Source organism: Schistocerca piceifrons, chromosome 3 (genome assembly GCF_021461385.2).
Source record: "Schistocerca piceifrons isolate TAMUIC-IGC-003096 chromosome 3, iqSchPice1.1, whole genome shotgun sequence".
Classification (NCBI taxonomy): Eukaryota; Metazoa; Arthropoda; class Insecta; order Orthoptera; family Acrididae; genus Schistocerca; species Schistocerca piceifrons.
Genome location: NC_060140.1, coordinates 119,800,960 through 119,820,798, shown reverse-complemented (window position 1 = coordinate 119,820,798; position 19,839 = coordinate 119,800,960). Strand labels below are relative to the sequence as shown.

The window sequence follows — 19,839 nt, the reverse complement described above, 5'->3', positions numbered from 1 at the left end:
GTGTGGCGTTGGTGGTATTGAACCCTGGTTATTTTACTGTTAACTTATTTGCTGCTGATGACTTGGCGATTAATTTCATAAGGTCTGTGTATTGTTGTTAAACCAGATTAGCATTGCGAGTAAAAAGGAGTAACTTTGACGTCAGTGGGCTTGATATATGTGGAGCAGAGTTTTATTTTGGTCAGCGTGGCTCCACATTGCTTTGAAGCAAGCTGTGGCTTGCCGTTGTGCGGCCCGACGGTATTGTTGATAGCGCCGCTGTTGGTTTCAAGGACGGCATGGCGCTTACCTGTTGCAGATATCACGCTATGTCTGTCCGTGGCCTCTATTTTTTGATGCTGCTTAACGGAGGTCATGGTTAAATCTTAAGCAAAATTTTGCTCTGGATTGTCGATGGAATTTTCAATAGGCTGTGATGCTTCCGACGTGGCGTCATCTGTAACTGGCTATACAGAAGGCAGGGTCACCAGATGTAACGTTCTTTAAATAAACTTCTTAGGATACATCGAATGAGATTCTAACTTTCTTTAAAAGGTCTCTTCTTTGTAATACATTGAATGAATGCGTGAACTGGGTATGCATACAAAACTGGAGTTATCGAGTAGCGTATTGTAACTGCGGGCCAACGGCCTTGGCACAGTGCATACACCGGTTCCCGTCAGATCACCGAAGTTAAGCGCTGTTGGGCGTGGCCGGCACTTGGATGGGTGACCATCCGGGCCGCCATGTGCTGTTGCCATTTTTCGGGGTGCACTCAGCCTCGTGATGCCAACTGAGGAGCTACGCGACCGAATAGTAGCGGCTTCGGTCAAAGAAAACCATCGTAACGACCTGGAGAGCGGTGTGCTGACAACGCGCCCCTCCTACCCGCATCCTCATTGAGGATGACACGGCGGTCGGATGGTCCAGATGGGCCACTTGTGGCCTGATGATGGAGTGTATTGTAACTGCAAGTGGTGTACTTACTCTGTGTTATTGTTAGCAAAAACTTTATATGAACTGATTAGACAATAGTAATAAAGAAATACAGTCACTGCAAAATACACTCAGCCCCTTAGGCACTTAATCCTCTGGCCACGTTCAAAACTAGTAACTTTGGTCCCCGCGCATGTAACAAATATATGCGATTGTCTTACCTCTAAAGCAGTAACGGTGGATCGCGATATATCTGGTCTCTCATGAAGAAGAATAAAATAATAAACATTCCTGACAGATTAAAACTGTGTGCTGGACTGAGACTTGAACTCGGGACCTTTGCCTTTCGCGGGCAGGTGCTCTACCAACTGAGCTACCCAAGCACGACTCACGCCCCGTCCTCACAGCTTTACTTCCGCCAGTGAGGACAGGGCGTGAGTCGTGCTTGGGTAGCTCAGTTGGTAGAGCACTTGCCCGCGAAAAGGCAAAGGTCCCGAGTTCCAAGCTCGGTCCGACACACAGTTTTAATCTGTCAGGAATGTTTCATATCAGCGCACACTCCGCTGCAGAGTGAAAATCTCATTCAAGAATAAAATATACTAGCTACATGGCTTAGGGGTGTGCATGGCATGCATACTTTGAAATGTACGTGAAATCCTCTTGGCAGACAAATGAAAACATTTTAAAAAATTCAATGTCTTTGAAAAACATGTGACGTGGACAGGGAGGCGGTATTGATTTGGGTGAATTACTAACTCTGACCTTTTCTAAACTGAAATTGTATTCGAAGTTAAGTTTAGCTTTCCAAAACATCTGACGATTGAAATTACACTACTCAGAAAAATCACACCCTTTTTACTAAATGAGTAACAAACAATAAGATTTATCAGTAAGTAGTATCTAACCTTACTAAAAAAGCCATAAAGACAAATCTTCACATTATGTACACCTGACTTAACAAATCTTAGGAAAATTACAAAAGGGAAGTATGATCTAACTGCCATTTACATCAAATCTGTTTGCGTGCATTCAGGAGTTGCTCAACAATTGCCAATTATCCACTAACTCATCTACATTAAGGCGCTGGCAAAAAGGAAATTAATAAATATTTTACATCTTTACCTTGCTTGCGAAACGACTTCTGCTCCCACATTTCTATTTCCAATAATTCATGTACTCGTAGTTCATACATTATAATCAAACGCTTGGTGGCTTCACAGAGGGCACCGCAAAAACTGCCTACTCCATCCTCTTTCGCTCACCGACAGCTACCCACTCCAACGCTACAATCTCAGAGAAGAAGCAATATCTTTGGCTCTGTGGTCGTGCACAGTCAGCGATCTGCTTTATAGAGCGCATCAGAAACATACATAGTTTATAATGTAATAGTTTCATTTTAGTTTAGATGATTATTATTAAAATATTCAGGTGCCACAAGTAAGTGTAGCCAGAAGACTCCTTTCGAAGTTTGAATAAATATGTGTCCAAGAGACATTAGGTCGGCGACTCCGTGGACCGACTGTCAAAAGTATATTTGTAACATTAGAGCATAAGCAAAGAAAAAAATTAAATAATACGCTTTGAATGGTACAAAATACTGCAAATATCGTTCCTGTTTAGCTTCATTATGAAGGGAAGTCATGGTGGTGAGCAGTGATGATAATATCATAGTGCACTTAAACTATGAAAGAATTATCTTGATCTGCCTAAACGCTCAGTATACGATCGATGTAGACAAATAAAGTGACATTCACAGTTATTGGCTTGTCTGTGATTATTAAAGGCCTTTAAATAGTTAGGTAATTTTTCTTCTTTCGATAACAGTTTACCTCGCTGACTATGATTAGCGTTTTTAAGACATAGTTTTGTTTTGCAATAACCTCTACAGCACAGTTCTGCTTGAGTAGCTATTTCAGTGGTTGTATATTAAACCTATGAGATGCTCGCCCGGTTAGTCGTGCGATCTAACGCACGGCTTTACGGTTTGGGAAGGAGCGCCTGGTCCCCGGCACGAATTTGCTCGGCGGGCTTGTGTCGAGGTCCGGTGAGCCGGCCAGTCTGTGGATAGTTTTTAGGCGGTTTTCCATCTGCCTCGGCGAAAGCGGGATGCTTCCCCTTATTCCGCCTCAGCTACACTATGTCGGCGACTGCTGCGCAAACAAGTTCTCCACGTACGCGTACACCACCATTACTCTACCACGCAAATACAGGGGTTACACTCGTCTGGTGTAAGACGTTTCCTGGGGGGAAGGGGGGGGGGGAGGGAGCGGTCCACCGGGGGCCGAACCGCACAATAACCCTGAAAGAGTCGTTCGGTGTGAGGCGGCAGAGGGCTGAAGTGGACTGCGGTAGTCGTCGTGGGGTTGTGGACAACTGCTGCTGTGGCGGGACGGAGCCTCTCCGTCGTTTCTAGGCCACCAGTTAACATACAATACAAACCCATGAGATGCACGCACCTGGCAACGGATACTAGTTGACGGAGCGATATCGTTCTTGACACTTGTAGGTGATGTGCTACGGCCGGCCGTGGTGGCCCAGCGGTTCTAGGCGGTACAGTCGAACCGCGCGACCGCTACGGTCGCAGGTTCGAATCCTGCCTCGGGCATGGATGTGTGTGATGCCCTTAGGATAGTTAGTCCCATAGTGCTCAGAGCCATTTGAACCATTTGATGTGCTATGTGACAGTTTTGTAGGAAACGTTTCCAAGTAAAGTCCACCCTCCCCTCCCCCTATTTCTACTGCCTGCACCAAATTACGATTTTATCAGTGTACTTATTTTTTTAAATACACTTTTTAAAGAAGTGTGGTAGAATCACAATATCTAGAAAGTGTGTACTATGAAAAATTTGTACAGAGTTGGAAGTTACTTGTATTAGAGTTGACATGTAGTACTTTAAATGCAGTCTTATTTTCTCCAGTTTTGAAAGAACAGTTTCCTTTTCCCAAAAATAATTTTGTTTGAAGAGTTATCGATGGCACACACTTTCGCATTCTAGAATTCTCTTTTGTACAGCTGAGTAAGGTTTGAGTAATCGATACTATATTCTTGTAATCCTAATTGCAATTTTACTAAAAGTGTATACTTCAGCAAAAACTTGAAAACTAATGTTGTGTCAGATTTCTTTGTGACTGAGGTGGCTAGTAAGAATACAGTTAATTAGGCCACTCGGAATGAATAATAATTTATTAATTCCAACAAAACTTATCTTTGCTCGCCATGCTGGGGCTGTAGCTACGGAACTGCGCACGTGGACTTGCGGTTCAGAACACGTTTACCGAATGGCGAATTGATACAAGGTCAAAATGGCCGTACTGTGGCTTCACCACAGTCAGTAGAAAACACAAGTTTATAGACACTTGCTGACACAGTTTTGACAGCGTTGGAGTGTAGGCACACTTCACAGGAGACGGGGTTCTCTTCACTCCCCGACGGTTGACACGCGCTGTGTCACGGCGAGTAGGCAGCGCAACGACGTCACTTCGACAGGAACTTCCGCCTACCTCGAACAGAGCTGCCCTCTTGGCCTGTGGCGATGCTGTTCCAGGGCAGAGGGGCGGCGGTGACACCTCGGGCCTACGGGAGACCCAGCTTGTTCCTGGCTTCTCATTGGCGCCTCGTGACACGGTTTGGTCTGCAGTATCTCTACGGCGGTCGACACTTCTTGCACCGCTCCCGATACTGGAACACCGCAATAAATGTGTTAGTAATAAAATTACTAAAATTAAAAAAATTCTGTTTCGTTGGACTTGAGAGATTATAAATATGAGCACTGCGCGCCAGTTATGCGGGTCCGCGTTTAGATTGACCTGTAAATGCCACTCGTCTGATGTATGTCGTTTGTCTCACTTCTCTGTAGAAGTCGTGTCGTGAACAACTCATATGATTTCAATAAATTACCAAAAAGACGAAGAAATGCTTTCAGTCTTTACATTATCAATCCAATCTTAGACAACGAGCAGGTAGAAAGATAGGTAAAACACACTTCGTTTGTAATTATTTCCTCCGAGTGATAATTAATTACCGTAACACTGGAGTATACTAGTACCCAGAATACATTTACATTGTCTGATACTTAACTTTGTTGCAGACATATTGGGTTGGAATACTACAGAACATAGCCGATCTCTTTATTTTCCTTTGTAAGTCGTGTATATTTCTATTGTCTATTGTCAAACCACAATTTATGAAAGATGTTTATATTTTATTAATAACATTAAGTAGGAATAATTAATCCGGCGGAGGTTCGAGTCCTCCCTCGGGCATGGGTGTGTGTGTTTGTCCTTAGGATAATTTAGGTTAAGTACTGTGCAAGCTTATGGACTGATGACCTTAGCAGCTAAGTCCCATAAGATTTCACAGACATTTGAACAGTTTCTGAATAATTAACATCTGTCATGTTGGAAATAATTTTGGGAGCAGGGAATGTCTGCACCAAAGTATTGTTGGCAGGAGAGACCGCACATTGATACAATTTTAAAAAGGACGGGAGAGACCGCGTATGGATACATTTTAAGAAAAGAGCGAGAAAGACCGCGCATTGATAAATTTTGTAATGGTAGCAGGGATTGTCTGCACCAGAAAGCATTGTTGGCGGGAGAGACCGCACTTTAGCGTTCGTAGGAAGTCAGTAGTAAGCGAAATGTGAAGCGGGTCGGTAGTAGGCCTGAAGCGAGAGGTTAAGAGCGGAGGTGTGCCTGCCAGCCACCAGCTATGATTTGCAAGAGATTATAAACGGATGTACAGAGACATCAGCTAACTATTATCATAAGAGGAACTAATATTATTGAATTATTTTTTTGAGAAACTCAAGACTACTGAGGATATGTTTGCGCAATGCTAGTTGTAAGATTATTGTAAAAAGTAAGTCCCATTTGAACGTTTGTAAAATAATTTCACTCAGAATATAATTAATTTTTGACAGCAATATTGCATTGCTGATTATAATCCATCCCAAAAACCATCAACGTAAAACTTTGTAGCTACGGTCGCAGGTTCGAATCCTGCCTCGGGCATGGATGTGTGTGATGTCCTTAGGTTAGTTAGGTTTAAGTAATTCTAAGTTGTAGGGGACTGATGACGAAAGATGTTAAGTCCCATAGTGCTCAGAGCCATTTGAACCATTTTTTAAAACTTTGTAAAATTTTATTGTTGTCAAGAAAAAGTTTAACTATGAATTACGTAACTTCAGTCAAATTAATTCAAGAGTAATGTCAGCTTTGCTATTGAAGAATATCGTCAGCTTCGGTAATAAATACAGCCACTTATTATGACAGCCCACCAGCACCTAATAGATTATAGTAGAACAGAGTAAGTATATTCATGTAGCAGTTCGATGTAGCAGTCAGATGGCGACCCAGTAACAGTAAAAAAAGTAAGGAACAGTGTTGGGTTATTGCAGGTAATGACTGAGGGCCACGACGACGACACATTGTATGTTTCGTCGAAATAATCAGCAAATCAATTTTAATGACCAGCATTTAATACTGTATGCGAAGATTCCACTTATTATTATTGAGAAAGAGAATTAATTTCAAAGGGAGGATTTCATTTGTTATTATTAAGCAAGATATAGAAATCCCAAGGGACGTTTTCATAGGTTATTGTAGAAAGGAAGGTGACGTAACAAAAGAGATATAGAGGAGACGAGAAGGTTTCACCTTCCTCCATCATAGCTTTCGCTTCTATTTAACGACTTTGTCGTTGAGGGGGAAAAACTGCTAATCTACTGGGAACAGCATGGAAGGATATCACTGACGAATCTACTGAATGGGTAGGACTGGTAGAGGCATTAATCCAGCAGTGGATGCCACATGGCTGATGAGAATTTGACGACGGTAATCTGACTTTACATAGGGATAACAATTGTTTCAGACCTTTTCCTGCTTTTCGTGTGCGGTAGGTAATTTGATTACAGCTCTATTGAAACGAAGAGCGAGGCGAAAGCCGCGAGGCAGCAGCGCTCCCAAACAGAGTGGGTGTTCGTCTGTCATTCAAAAGCTCGTGAACAGTAAACCATTAGCAGGTGTGGAAACGCTAGATTCTCCCCGGCGACACTTCTCCGTGACGTCACTGTGAAATGTACATTCCTAGTTTCGACCGCCGCAGGTATCTATCGACTTTGTATTGTGTGTATTGTGTGAGACGGAAGTGGCGAATAGAAATTCTAAAGAACAGACAATAGTTAAGTTCGACCAGACAATTAATTATCCTAAATTTCAAACAGGTTATTCTGTTTCGGTTTAAAGTAACCTTGAAAGTTTTAGAGGTAATACCTGTTTGCAAAGGTTATTCTACCTTATGGAGGTCCGTTTGTAATACAATGTACACTCCTGGAAATGGAAAAAAGAACACATTGACACCGGTGTGTCAGACCCACCATACTTGCTCCGGACACTGCGAGAGGGCTGTACAAGCAATGATTACACGCACGGCACAGCGGACACACCAGGAACCGCGGTGTTGGCCGTCGAATGGCGCTAGCTGCGCAGCATTTGTGCACCGCCGCCGTCAGTGTCAGCCAGTTTGCCGTGGCATACGGAGCTCCATCGCAGTCTTTAACACTGGTAGCATGCCGCGACAGCGTGGACGTGAACCGTATGTGCAGTTGACGGACTTTGAGCGAGGGCGTATAGTGGGCATGCGGGAGGCCGGGTGGACGTACCGCCGAATTGCTCAACACGTGGGGCGTGAGGTCTCCACAGTACATCGATGTTGTCGCCAGTGGTCGGCGGAAGGTGCACGTGCCCGTCGACCTGGGACCGGACCACAGCGACGGACGGATGCACGCCAAGACCGTAGGATCCTACGCAGTGCTGTAGGGGACCGCACCGCTACTTCCCAGCAAATTAGGGACACTGTTGCTCCTGAGGTATCGGCGAGGACCATTCGCAACCGTCTCCATGAAGCTGGTCTACGGTCCCGCACACCGTTAGGCCGTCTTCCGCTCACGCCCCAACATCGTGCAGCCCGCCTCCAGTGGTGTCGCGACAGGCGTGAATGGAGGGACGAATGGAGACGTGTCGTCTTCAGCGATGAGAGTCGCTTCTGCCTTGGTGCCAATGATGGTCGTGTGCGCGTTTGGCGCCGTGCAGGTGAGCGCCACAATCAGGACTGCATACGACCGAGGCACACAGGGCCAACACCCGGCATCATGGTGTGGGGAGCGATCTCCTACACTGCCCGTACACCACTGGTGATCGTCGAGGGGACACTGAATAGTGCACGGTACATCCAAACCGTCATCGAACCCATCGTTCTACCATTCCTAGACCGGCAAGGGAACTTGCTGTTCCAACAGGACAATGCACGTCCGCATGTATCCCGTGCCACCCAACGTGCTCTAGAAGGTGTAAGTCAACTACCCTGGCCAGCAAGATCTCTGGATCTGTCCCCCATTGAGCATGTTTGGGACTGGATGAAGCGTCGTCTCACGCGGTCTGCACGTCCAGCACGAACGCTGGTCCAACTGAGGCGCCAGGTGGAAATGGCATGGCAAGCCGTTCCACAGGACTACATCCAGCATCTCTACGATCGTCTCCATGGGAGAATAGCAGCCTGCATTGCTGCGAAAGGTGGATATACACTGTACTAGTGCCGACATTGTGCATGCTCTGTTGCCTGTGTCTATGTGCCTGTGGTTCTGTCAGTGTGATCATGTGATGTATCTGACCCCAGGAATGTGTCAATAAAGTTTCCCCTTCCTGGGACAATGAATTCACGGTGTTCTTATTTCAATTTCCAGGAGTGTATTTCACATCCTACTGGTGTTGTTGTGGTCTTCGGTGCAAAGATTGGTTTGTTGCAGCTCTGCATGCCCTACTGGCGTTATGTTAAAGCAGATCTCGCCACACATCACGACAGGCAAGTTCCATTTTCACAAACTGAGGAAGTGTGTGACTGTTCCGTTTGAAACTGATTCCATAGCTGAGGAAGTAAAAAGCATAACTAAGCATACAAGGTTAGATTACTCACTGAACTTGGTTTATATGGATTATCATACATGATAATCTATTTTGAGTGTAGAGAAACAGAAATTTTAACGGATTTAATTGAGACCTTTGAGAAAAAGCTTTTAATAAAAGATGAGTACTTTTACACAGACAAGGACAGAAATAACTTACAGAATAGATTAGTATCCTTGACAAAGTACATAATTAACGATTTGCAGATCTGAAAATGGCCGAACCCATTAAGCTGAAGATAGTGCCTACAGTTAAAACATGGTTGTTAAGGAATTTGAAGTAGAAGGAACGAGAAAAAGAGGTTACCAAAAAACTTAAGATTTTGTTAATGGTTCAGTAACAAGTAATTGATCTTACTGAAGGCACAGGGCCAAGAAAGAATAATTACACTGCCCGTCTTATTACGATAAGTTTCTTTTATTTTTGTACAGATTCAATGGTTTACGTTTTCCTTCGTTGATAGATCAAAGATTTTTATCTGTACAGTGTGCGGCTTATCATTAATATGGAATTATAGTAATTATAACTTAATTATGAGAATGTCTAAAGTTATATGTGTATAATGTCTACAAATTCCTAAGTCCAGTTGGCCTTCGTTTAAGTGGTTAAGAATTGAAGGCCATTGTGTGTTTTGCCTTGTATCCAGATTTTAGTGGACAGTATAATACTGGGTTTTATTTTCTTTCCTTCTTCGACTCTGAGCTGCTCTTTTCCTACACTTTTCCTCTTCTACTTCCCCTTACTTTAGAAGTACCGGACTTTATCTCCATTTATTCACTGCGCAAACTGCACTCATGACACTCTTCTTTGCCCCAACAAATTTTACCTTATAATAGTTACTTGAAACTAATGTATTATAACCACACAAAGAATTGATAAATATGTAGCTACTGAACACATAATTATAGCGGATAATAGATAATAATAGCTGCACGAAGTACAGCAGTCTCTAATAGAGTGGGAAACGAATAGCACAGAGTGCTTCTCACGCCCAAACTTCCAGAAGTCAGACCCTCAGATCGGTACCAAATGTTGTATGAAGATATAGTATCAGCCAACATAATTCGTACTATGTGCTGTCGTCCAGAAGAACATGCGTAAACGGCAATAAAAAGTAACAGTAAAACCATGGGGGACGAGAAAAGTGTGTCTGTGAGTGATACACTATGTGATCGAAAGTATCCGGACACCAGCAGAAACATACATTTTTCACATTAGGTGCATTGTGCTGCCAGGTACACCATATCAGCGACCTCAGTAGTCATTAGACATCGTGAGAGAGCAGAATGGAGCGCTCCACGGAACTCACGGACTTCGAACGTGGTCAGGTGATTGGGTGTCACTTGTACCATACGTCTCTACGCCATATTTCCACTCTCCTAATCATCCCTGGGTTCACTGTTTCAGATGTGTTAGTGAAGTGGAAACGTGAAGGGACACACACAGCACAAAACCATACCGGCTTACCTCGTCTGTTGACTGACAGAGACCGCCAACAGTTGAAGAGGGTAGTAATGTGTACTAGGCAGACATCTGTCCAGACCATCTCACAGGAATTCCAAACTGCATCAGGATCCACTGCAAGTACTATGACAGTAAGGCAGGAGGTGAGAAAACTTGGATTTCATGATCGAGCGGCTGCTCATAAGCCACTCATCACGCCGGTAAATGACAAACGACGCCTCGCTTGGTGTAAAGAGCGTAAACATTGGACGATTGAACAGTGAGAAACGCTGTATGGAGTGACGGATCACGGTACACAACGTGGCGATCCCATGGCAGGGTGTGGTTATGGCGAATGCGTGGTGAACGTCATCTGCCAGCGTGTGTAGTGCCAACAGTAGTATTCGGAGACGGTGGTGTTATGGTGTGGTCGTGTTTTTCATGCAGGGGGCTTGCACCCCTTGTTGTTTAGCGTGGCGCTATCACCATGTTTTAAGCAACTTCTTGCTTCCCGCTGTCGAAGAGTAATTCGGGGATGACGATTAAATCTTTCAGCATGATTGAGCACCTGTTCATAATGCACGGCCTGTGGCGGAGTGGTTACACGACAGTAAAATCCCTGTAATGGACTGGCCTGCACAGAGTCCTGACCTGAATCCTATAGAACACGTTTGGGATGCTTTGGAACGCCGACTTCGTGCCAGGTCTCATCGACCGACATCGATACCTCTTCTCAGTGCAGCACTCCGTGAAGAATGGGCTGCTATTCCCGCAGAAATCTTTCAGCATCTGACTGAACGTATGCCCGCGAGAGTGGAAGCTGTCATCAAGGCTAAGTGTGGACCATCGGCGTATTGAATTCCAGCTTTACCAATGGATGGCGCCACGAACTTGCAAGTCATTTTCAGCCAGGTGTCCGCATACTTTTCATCACATAGTGTACTTTTGTGGGTCGCGCTTGGGTGTGATGGTAGAGCATAAAGTCGTTGTGCTAATCGTCTCGCATTCAAACCCCACTGACGACAGCTTATTTTAACTGTTTACGCGGGAAACTATTATATGGGGGAACATTTGCCTGACACGTAAAAGGACACTTCGGAGTATATAGCAATTTTCTTTTAACAGTCTGCTTTTGGTTCGTTAGCTGACAGTCGCATACCATGGAGTACATTTATACATGTGTGGTGTTCTGCCGGACATGTGCAACAGAACAGACATCACTCGCGATGAAATAGCTACTGCTTTGTAGTTTCATAGAATAAACATAAACAATCGGAACTGTAAAATAAAGAAACAATTACATCACACGTGCGGTAGTCCCATTTAACACTTCCATGCATAACACAGAAAAAATTTTTCGTCATTGGGATTTAAGCCCAGGACCCTTGGTACGATGATTAACGCTATACCCATTTTCCTACAGAAGCTGTACATATTAGTCACTCGCAGTTATGCTTTTCCTGTGCTCCGTAGTTCTGGTGTTACTTTTAAGTAACGTTGATGCCCATCGTGCTGCATGACAGCACATAGCACTAAGTAAATTGGAGTTTTGGTTGACATTCTATCGACACACAACGTTTGGTACTGATCTGAATGTCTAACATCTGGAGGTTTGGGTGTCAGCTATAATTTTGAGTAATAATAGACAAGTACTCATTAAATCACATATTTCACAATAAACACATAGAGAAAATTTATCTCAATTTTCTCATTATATGATATAGGAGATATACCTAAGGAGCGTAGTGAATATTTATAATAATAATTACTATAAACTGTTGACAGAGAGAATTAGGGAACGATTGACGGGAATGGGGGAAAGAAATAAAGTAGAAGAAGAATGGGTAGCTTTGAGGGATGACATAGTGGAGGCAGCTTTAGAGGATCGAGTAGGTAAAAAGACGAGGGCTGGTAGAAATCCTTGAGTAACAGAAGAGATATTGAATTGAATTGATGAAAGGAGAAAATATAAAAGTACAGTAAATGAAGCAGGCAAAAAGGAATACAAAAGTCTCAAAAATGAGATCGACAGGAAGTGCAAAACGGCTTAGTGGGGATGGCTAGAGGACAAATGTAAGGATGTAGAGGCTTATCTCACTAGGAGTAAGATAGATACTGCCTACAGGAAAATTAAAGAGACCTTTGGAGAAAAGATAACCACTTGTATGAATATCAAGAGCTCAGATGGAAACCCACTTATAAGCAAAGAATGGGAAGCAGAAAGGTGGTAGGAGTTTATAGAGGGTCTATACAAGGGCGATGTACTTGAGGACACCATTATGGAAATGGACGAGGATGTAGATGAAGATGAAATGGGAGATATGAAACTGCGTGTAGAGTTTCACAGAGCACTGAAAGACCTAAGTCGAAACAAGGCCCCGGGACTAGACAACATTCCATTAGAACTAATGACAGCCTTGGGAAATCCAGCCCTGACAAAGTCTACCCTCTGGTGAGCAAGGCGAAATACCCACAGACTTCAAGAAGAATATAATAAATCCAATCTGACAGAAAACAGGTGTTGACTGATGTGAAAATTACCGAAATAGCAGTTTAATAAATCACGGCTGCAAAATGCTAACACGAATTCTTTACAGACGAATGGAAAAACTGGTAGAAGCTGACCTCGCGGAAGATCAATATTCATTCCATCGAAATGTTGGAACACGTGAGGCAATACTGACCCTACGACTTATCTTAGAAAACAGATTAAGGAAAGGCAAACCTACGTTTCTAGCATTTGTATACTCTCTTTCAAATTCTGAAGGAGGCAGGGCTAAAATACAGGCAGCGAAAGGTTATTTACAATTTGTACAGAAACCAAATGGCAGTTATATGAGTGGAGGGGCATGAAAGCGAAGCTGTTGGGAAGGGAATGAGACAGTGTTGTAGATGCTGTTCAATCTGTATATTGAGCAAGCAGTAAAGGAAACAAAAGAAAAATTCGGAGTAGCAATTAAAATCCATGGAGAAGAAATAAAAACTTTGAGGTTCGCTGATGACAAAGTAATTCTGTCAGTGACAGCAAAGGACCTGGAAGAGCAGTTGAACGGAATGGACAGTGTCTTGAAAGGAGGATATAAGATGAACATCAACAAAAGCAAACATTTAGATTTAGATTTCAGCGGTAAACATGCTATTTACCATAAGCAGACAATGTGAGCAGCTCGAGCGCAAAGACTACATTAATAGCAGCCGGGCACTAGAAGAAGAGTCGAAGGCCACCTAAAAATGGAGTTAATCGTTAAAAGTAATGGTATCGCTGTACATTTGTTTGATAAGTATTCTCAGAACAGGTCACGTGCCAACAGCCATTTCTAGCTATATACCTGCTAGCAGCAGGGGAATACTGATTGGTTCGATGTAGTCGAAGGACAGACACTGTTAGTTTTCGCTTGTAAATTCTTAATAAATGATTAACATGTGGACAGTTAAGTAACGAGGGAGATCTGGATATTTGATACTGACAACTGGGTAAAATACTTGATATGTAGCGAGGGTTCTATGGTGCGAACTATACAGTTACCAGGGTATGGTTAATGAGTAATGATGGTAAATGTAGATCACGTACTCTCTGAACAGTTCTCTAAATTCGTTTTACTGTTTCAGTTTTGCAAGCTCATTTAGAGCTGGGTATTGCAATAAGTATTTGGTATAGGGATTTGATACACTCTGAGAGAATCGAATGTTCGACGTGGAGATTTAAAGAATTATGTATTCACTGAGAGAATAGTGTAGTGCATTATTGTCGTAAAAGGGCGAGTAGCCTTAATTCTGAGTAATAGGAATTCAACTTGGTATTTTGCTGGCACTAACGAATTTTGGAACGTGATAATTGATTGGTTGTACAGCGTCAGTTTCGCCCACTCACTGCCAAGATCCTACCTTCAGAATCGATTGACAATTAGTTGGAACCATTTACTCATACACGTCAAGGCTTTACCATTACTTTTTTTTTTGTACGTCGAATGACTTTTAAAGCAGGGAAAGATTGTGGGTCACGATCAGTCGTAATTTTACTCTATCTGTTTAAATGTCATGGCATGGCACGTACATTAATGCTTTTTAATCGCGTTATTGTGGTTAGAACTTGCAGTCACACGATCACTATCGTCGGCAGCTTCTGTATATGAAAGTCAAATAAAACATAGGTGTGTTAAAACTCGAGAAGAAATTAGTCGCAGCTCTTAATTGCAAGAGAAACTGAAATTATACCAAAACCAAAAGAACATTACAAGACCTTACTCTGTGTACAAAGCGAGGGAAATATTAGAATGTAAAATAATAAAATTCATCAAAGGAGATGGCCCGGATATTAACAGGAAAAGAGGTTCTTTGATGCTGATGTTTACGTGTGCGAAGTAATTAAAGTTCAGAGATAGTTCAACTTTAGATCTGAGATAATATTATCACGAAATAATTACTAACTAAAATTTGGAAACATTCGAATGATTCGTTTACCTTCATAATTGTGAATTATTTACTTAAAATATTAATAAATAGACGCATAGCAAAGGCACTGATTTTACTACGCGAACAAAGCACATACTCTGTAATGAGAGAATATTATATTACTCACTAATTACCTAGTAACATATCTGAGTATTAAATTGACACCATCTATAATTTATGAAACATGGTTTTCTTTAACAATCCAGTATCAAATGAAATTTTTTATTTACATAATAACTAACCATATCGAAGCATCGTAAGTAGAAGTTGATTGTGATCAGTTAAGGGGTACTCAGAGTCTATGTCGTTTTAATGCAGACACGATGATATAAACGGATCAACGGCGCATCGTGACGCATTTTTTGATCGCAGTTATTTTAGAAGGTTTATTTATTCAGAAGATATTGTATGACAACGAACATTTTACAAATTCATAACATTTACTAGATAACTTCGAATTCTTATTGAAGAGTTTATGTTGTCTTACTGACGACTATGTAGTGCACGTACGGGTATTCATTTAATGCAGAGAATCTGCTTTAATTAATGATTATTATAAGAACATATCTTACGTTTCTGATGACCTAATAGTAGCATATACGTTAATGTGCTGGCTTTAGTTCTGGAATTCGAATCTCTGCCAAACTTTCGATTTTGTACGTAGAAACAAAGTATGCAAGAACGAGGAACTCTGATCATTGCCGATTCCCATGATTGTGTATAAATCACTGTTTGTTCTGTTTCCATAGATTAATAAGTAAAATTCTCTTGAGCTGGAACGGACTAACTGCAGACGAATACTCAGGGAATTTCCACTTATTCATAATTTCGTTGAGTGTAGGAACTATTAGCACATTGTGACACACCGTAACGGGTGACACGTAGTCTGCTACTTAAATTATAGCTGATATTCTTTGTAAGAAGCTTATACTAGTAACAGGCTGGCATGAGAAGTTAATCGCTACACGCAGTCCACCAAATACAAAACAGTTTTGGAAATGGCATGTTGACTAACATCTGCTCCTTGTTTCAGTGCAGGACGCGTCATCCGCTACCATAATCCCCTTTTTACAGATTAGTGCAAGAAGTTTGGCGGCTAACGCAATAAGCACAGAGTGACGTTGTTTGTTAAAATTTTCACTTCCACGCATCAGCAATAACTAGCGACAGTTTACTAGGTAAAAGCGTAACGGTTGTTCAGTTACAGTGCATCTTCCTTATCTCCAACCTATCATAGACCAGTATGAAAAACCCAAGATGACGGAAATAGCACACTTGTGTTAGTGGAAACTTAAGAAAGCGTTTCCTCCCCTCCTTAACTATGAATTAATTTAAAAAACTGTCGAACTGTGGTAATTGGAAAGTAAAAGGACCCTCTCCTCCTCCCCTGCCTTCTGCCCTATCGCCAACAAGTCACAGCGCAGTATCAATACGAAACATCCAATGAAAAGTTCAAGGTGACGGAGACAAACCAATTGTACTTTTGCTGGGCATCCCCTGCATTCAGTTTCCCACCAATCAGAGGGTAAAATCTAAATCAAGTTTAAAAACGGCGACAAATTGCATTATTTCCGACTACTTATCAATCCATGCCTTCTCCCGCTCACCCCTTCCTTGTCACCGGCCAATCAAAATGAAGAAACGGACGAGTTATGTGGTTTATACTTCCTCCTCTCTCTCCTGTCCCCAACCAACCAGAGTATAGTATTAAAATGATATGCCAGATACACGATAAAAAATTATACAACGGCATGTTGAAGGTGAAAAAATATTCATTATTTCCTTGAAAGTAAAAATTGTTCATTACTTACTGCATAAAAATACTATCAAGTTACATGGATTACATACAGACAAATCGTCTGCTTTACACCTCTCCCTCTCCTCTTTTCAACCAATTAGAGTACGGTATTAAAACGATGTGCCAGATACGCAGTAAAAAAAAATAACGTAACATTCACGTGAAAGTCAAAGATGTATCCATTACTTCCGTGAAAGGCACATGCCTCTGACTGCTTATTAAATTGAAACCGAGAACAAAGTTATCCATTATTGACTTACATATACATACCTCTAGCATAATAAAATAAAATTACTCCAGGGTCAAAGATATGCATTATATCCTAAAACTGGTGTGTCTGTAAATAAAAAATTCAGTATTCCATACAAACATATTTTCCCTCTGTATCTCATGTGTCAAAAAATGTATGCTCCTTAAATATGTGACCGAATAATCATTTTTCTCCGTTACTCTGACTTAACAGTAAACTGAAGAGAAGCTCAAAGTAATGCGTTATTGACATAGACATACATACCTCTGGTGGAACATCAAAACCTTTCCATTGTGAAACAGATGAATTATACGTGCATACACACACACACACACACACACACACACACACACACACACACACACACACACACATACAATAAACACATACATATCTGTATTTCATATGTCAAATACTATACTCCTTGAACACCTCTCCAATTCCATCATTTCTCTCTGTAGATATCTCTCTCATACAAAGTAATCATTCTCCTTTTCTCACATGGTCGCTGTCATTCCACCTTTACGTGGTCAGATTTCCCACCTTTGGGTGCTCATCCATTCCTCCTTTGGGTCACCATTCCCTCAAGGAGGTCGCAATTCCCTTAGTTTTGTTAGGCATTAGCTGTTAGGTGTTATGTGCTAGCCATGAAGCGTTACACCTTAGCAGTTAAGGGTCAGGTGCACCTAACAGTTAACCGCAAAGGTCTAATGCCTCATGGGCAACACATAACACCAAACAGCTAATTACTAACACAAAATGCCTAACACAATCCTATTCACCATTGACCATCACTGCTTACTGACCATCAGTGATCACTGACCACTGATCATTGACCATCACATATCACCGACCACTATTAATCACTGACTTCGTTGAGTACTGACCATCACTGGTTGCTGACATTATCTGCCACTATTGCCATCCTGCAGTAATAAGAAAACAAAATCTAGCTGCTGCAGAGATACACCTTCCAATCATGACTGAGGAAGGGTTGTAAACTATGCTCTGTCTGCCTGCAGTTTTAATGATACATAGCTATCAACTAGGAGTATATAACAAAGATGTATGACATTGCTATATTTTAGCTGGGTGCTTATAGGCAGTAGAAGACTGCAATTTTAATGCAATATAGCAAGAGGCAGTGCCCCCCCCCCCACACACACACACACGCACAATCACACACACACACACCCACACACAGTATTGCGACACTAACACCAAACGCCTAATGATTGTGCCTAAGGAACAATGCATAACGCCTTCCAGGCAACAACATTGTAATGCACAATTTTCACCCTCTAGCAACTGACGTCTCTCTGGCGTTAGAACACTATTTAAGACCCAGTAACACTTAACGGCTGAAGTATAAGGCACTACGTCACCAGCCAACAATATTATAATACACGTTTTCTGCCTCAACTAACTGACATCCATCTGGTTTTACAATAATTATTAAGATCCACTAACACCTTATGCATAACGCTTAATATCTAAGCATAACGCATAACAAAAAATGCCTCCAGGCAACAACAATATAGCACTTACATCTACGTCTAGATTAATACTCCACAAGCCACCTGACTCTGTATGGTGGAGGGTATTTCTGGTACTACTAACTGATCCCCCCTACCCTGTTTTCCAACTCTCCCCAGAAATTACTCTCTCAAAATTTCAATAGTAATCCTCTCCATGATGCACAACGCCTATCTTGTAGTGCCTGCCACTAGACTTTGTTGGGCGTCTCTGTAACGCTATCGCGACGAGTATACCATCCCGTGACGAAACTCAGGTTTCTTAGTTGGATCTTCTCTATCTCTTATGTCAGTCTTACCTGGTAAGTGTTCCAGACTGGTGAACAATTCTCAAGAATCGATCAAACAAGTGCCTTCTAAGCCACTTCTTTCGTGGATGAGTTATAGTTCCTTAAGATTTTTCTGGCATTTTCTTTTCTTGCTAATTGTTTTCTGAGGTATTCCACTTGAACGTGTCCTGGACAGTTAACCCTAGATATTTTACGGTATATACTGTTTCCAGCAATTTGTCATCAATAGTGTAGTTGTACAGTAGTGGATTTCTTTTCCTGTGTATGCGCAATATGTAACATTTATCTGCATTCACGGTCAACTGCCAGAGACTGCGCCGCTCCATCAGTCTTCTGTAGGTCATTTTGCAAATAATTGCTGTCTTTTGGCTTTAATAGAAAAGTGTACAAAATTTCCCCCTCCAGTAGGTGATATTCATCTGTTGTTAGAATACCATTTCAGAACCAGTAACAATTCGATCGGAGCTCAGATTTGCCTTAAAAGTCAGGTGTCTCTATGTATCTGCAGGAAACTGGCGTTGCTGTAAAAAGAGGCAAGCTGAAGCTGACTCTGTATAGGAAACAGCATCTAAACTCGTTTCTCAACCACTAGAAGAATTGGGAGAACTATTCTGATAGGAGAATAAGAGATACACTATGTGATTACGTATTTATTGCCAAATTGCCAAATTATAGACCTGTTACCTGATGTTTAAGACAGGTCGTACATCTTACAATTTTCGTTTTTCATCTTTTTACAGTTTTCTTTCCTTTTGTTTTATCTACAACATTTACAAAGAATGATACATTTCAAAATAACAATAATTTAAGGTTGAAATATAAATAAATTTTTTTTTGTTATTTAAGAAGAATATAAAAAGAAGATAGGATAGATGAGAGATTTGTTAATACCATCACCGAGTGTGACTGACGGAGAATACCTCGGAATGGTTTCTTCGAGCCGTTGACCGCCAGTCACACACAGACACACACACACACACACACACACACAGGCACACACAAATAGTCATTAGTAGAGAAATAATGTTGCTTATCCTATTTGTTACGTTATTTACTGTCACATCTCAGCTTCCTCCTCCTGTTCCTCCTTATTGTCACTATTTTCTTTGTCACTGTGGGTATCGCTGTCCATCCTCTGGAGATTTCTGTTACGCTGCACATAGGCATGTCTGTGATGTCGTGTCCGCATATACT

General features: G+C 41.8%; 1 pseudogene; it reads left to right on the top strand.

Annotated features, from left to right (window-relative positions):
• Nucleotides 1–621: 621 nt before the first annotated feature.
• LOC124790803 lies at nucleotides 622–739 on the top strand (annotated as a pseudogene).
• The last annotated feature ends 19,100 nt before the right edge of the window (nucleotides 740–19,839 follow it).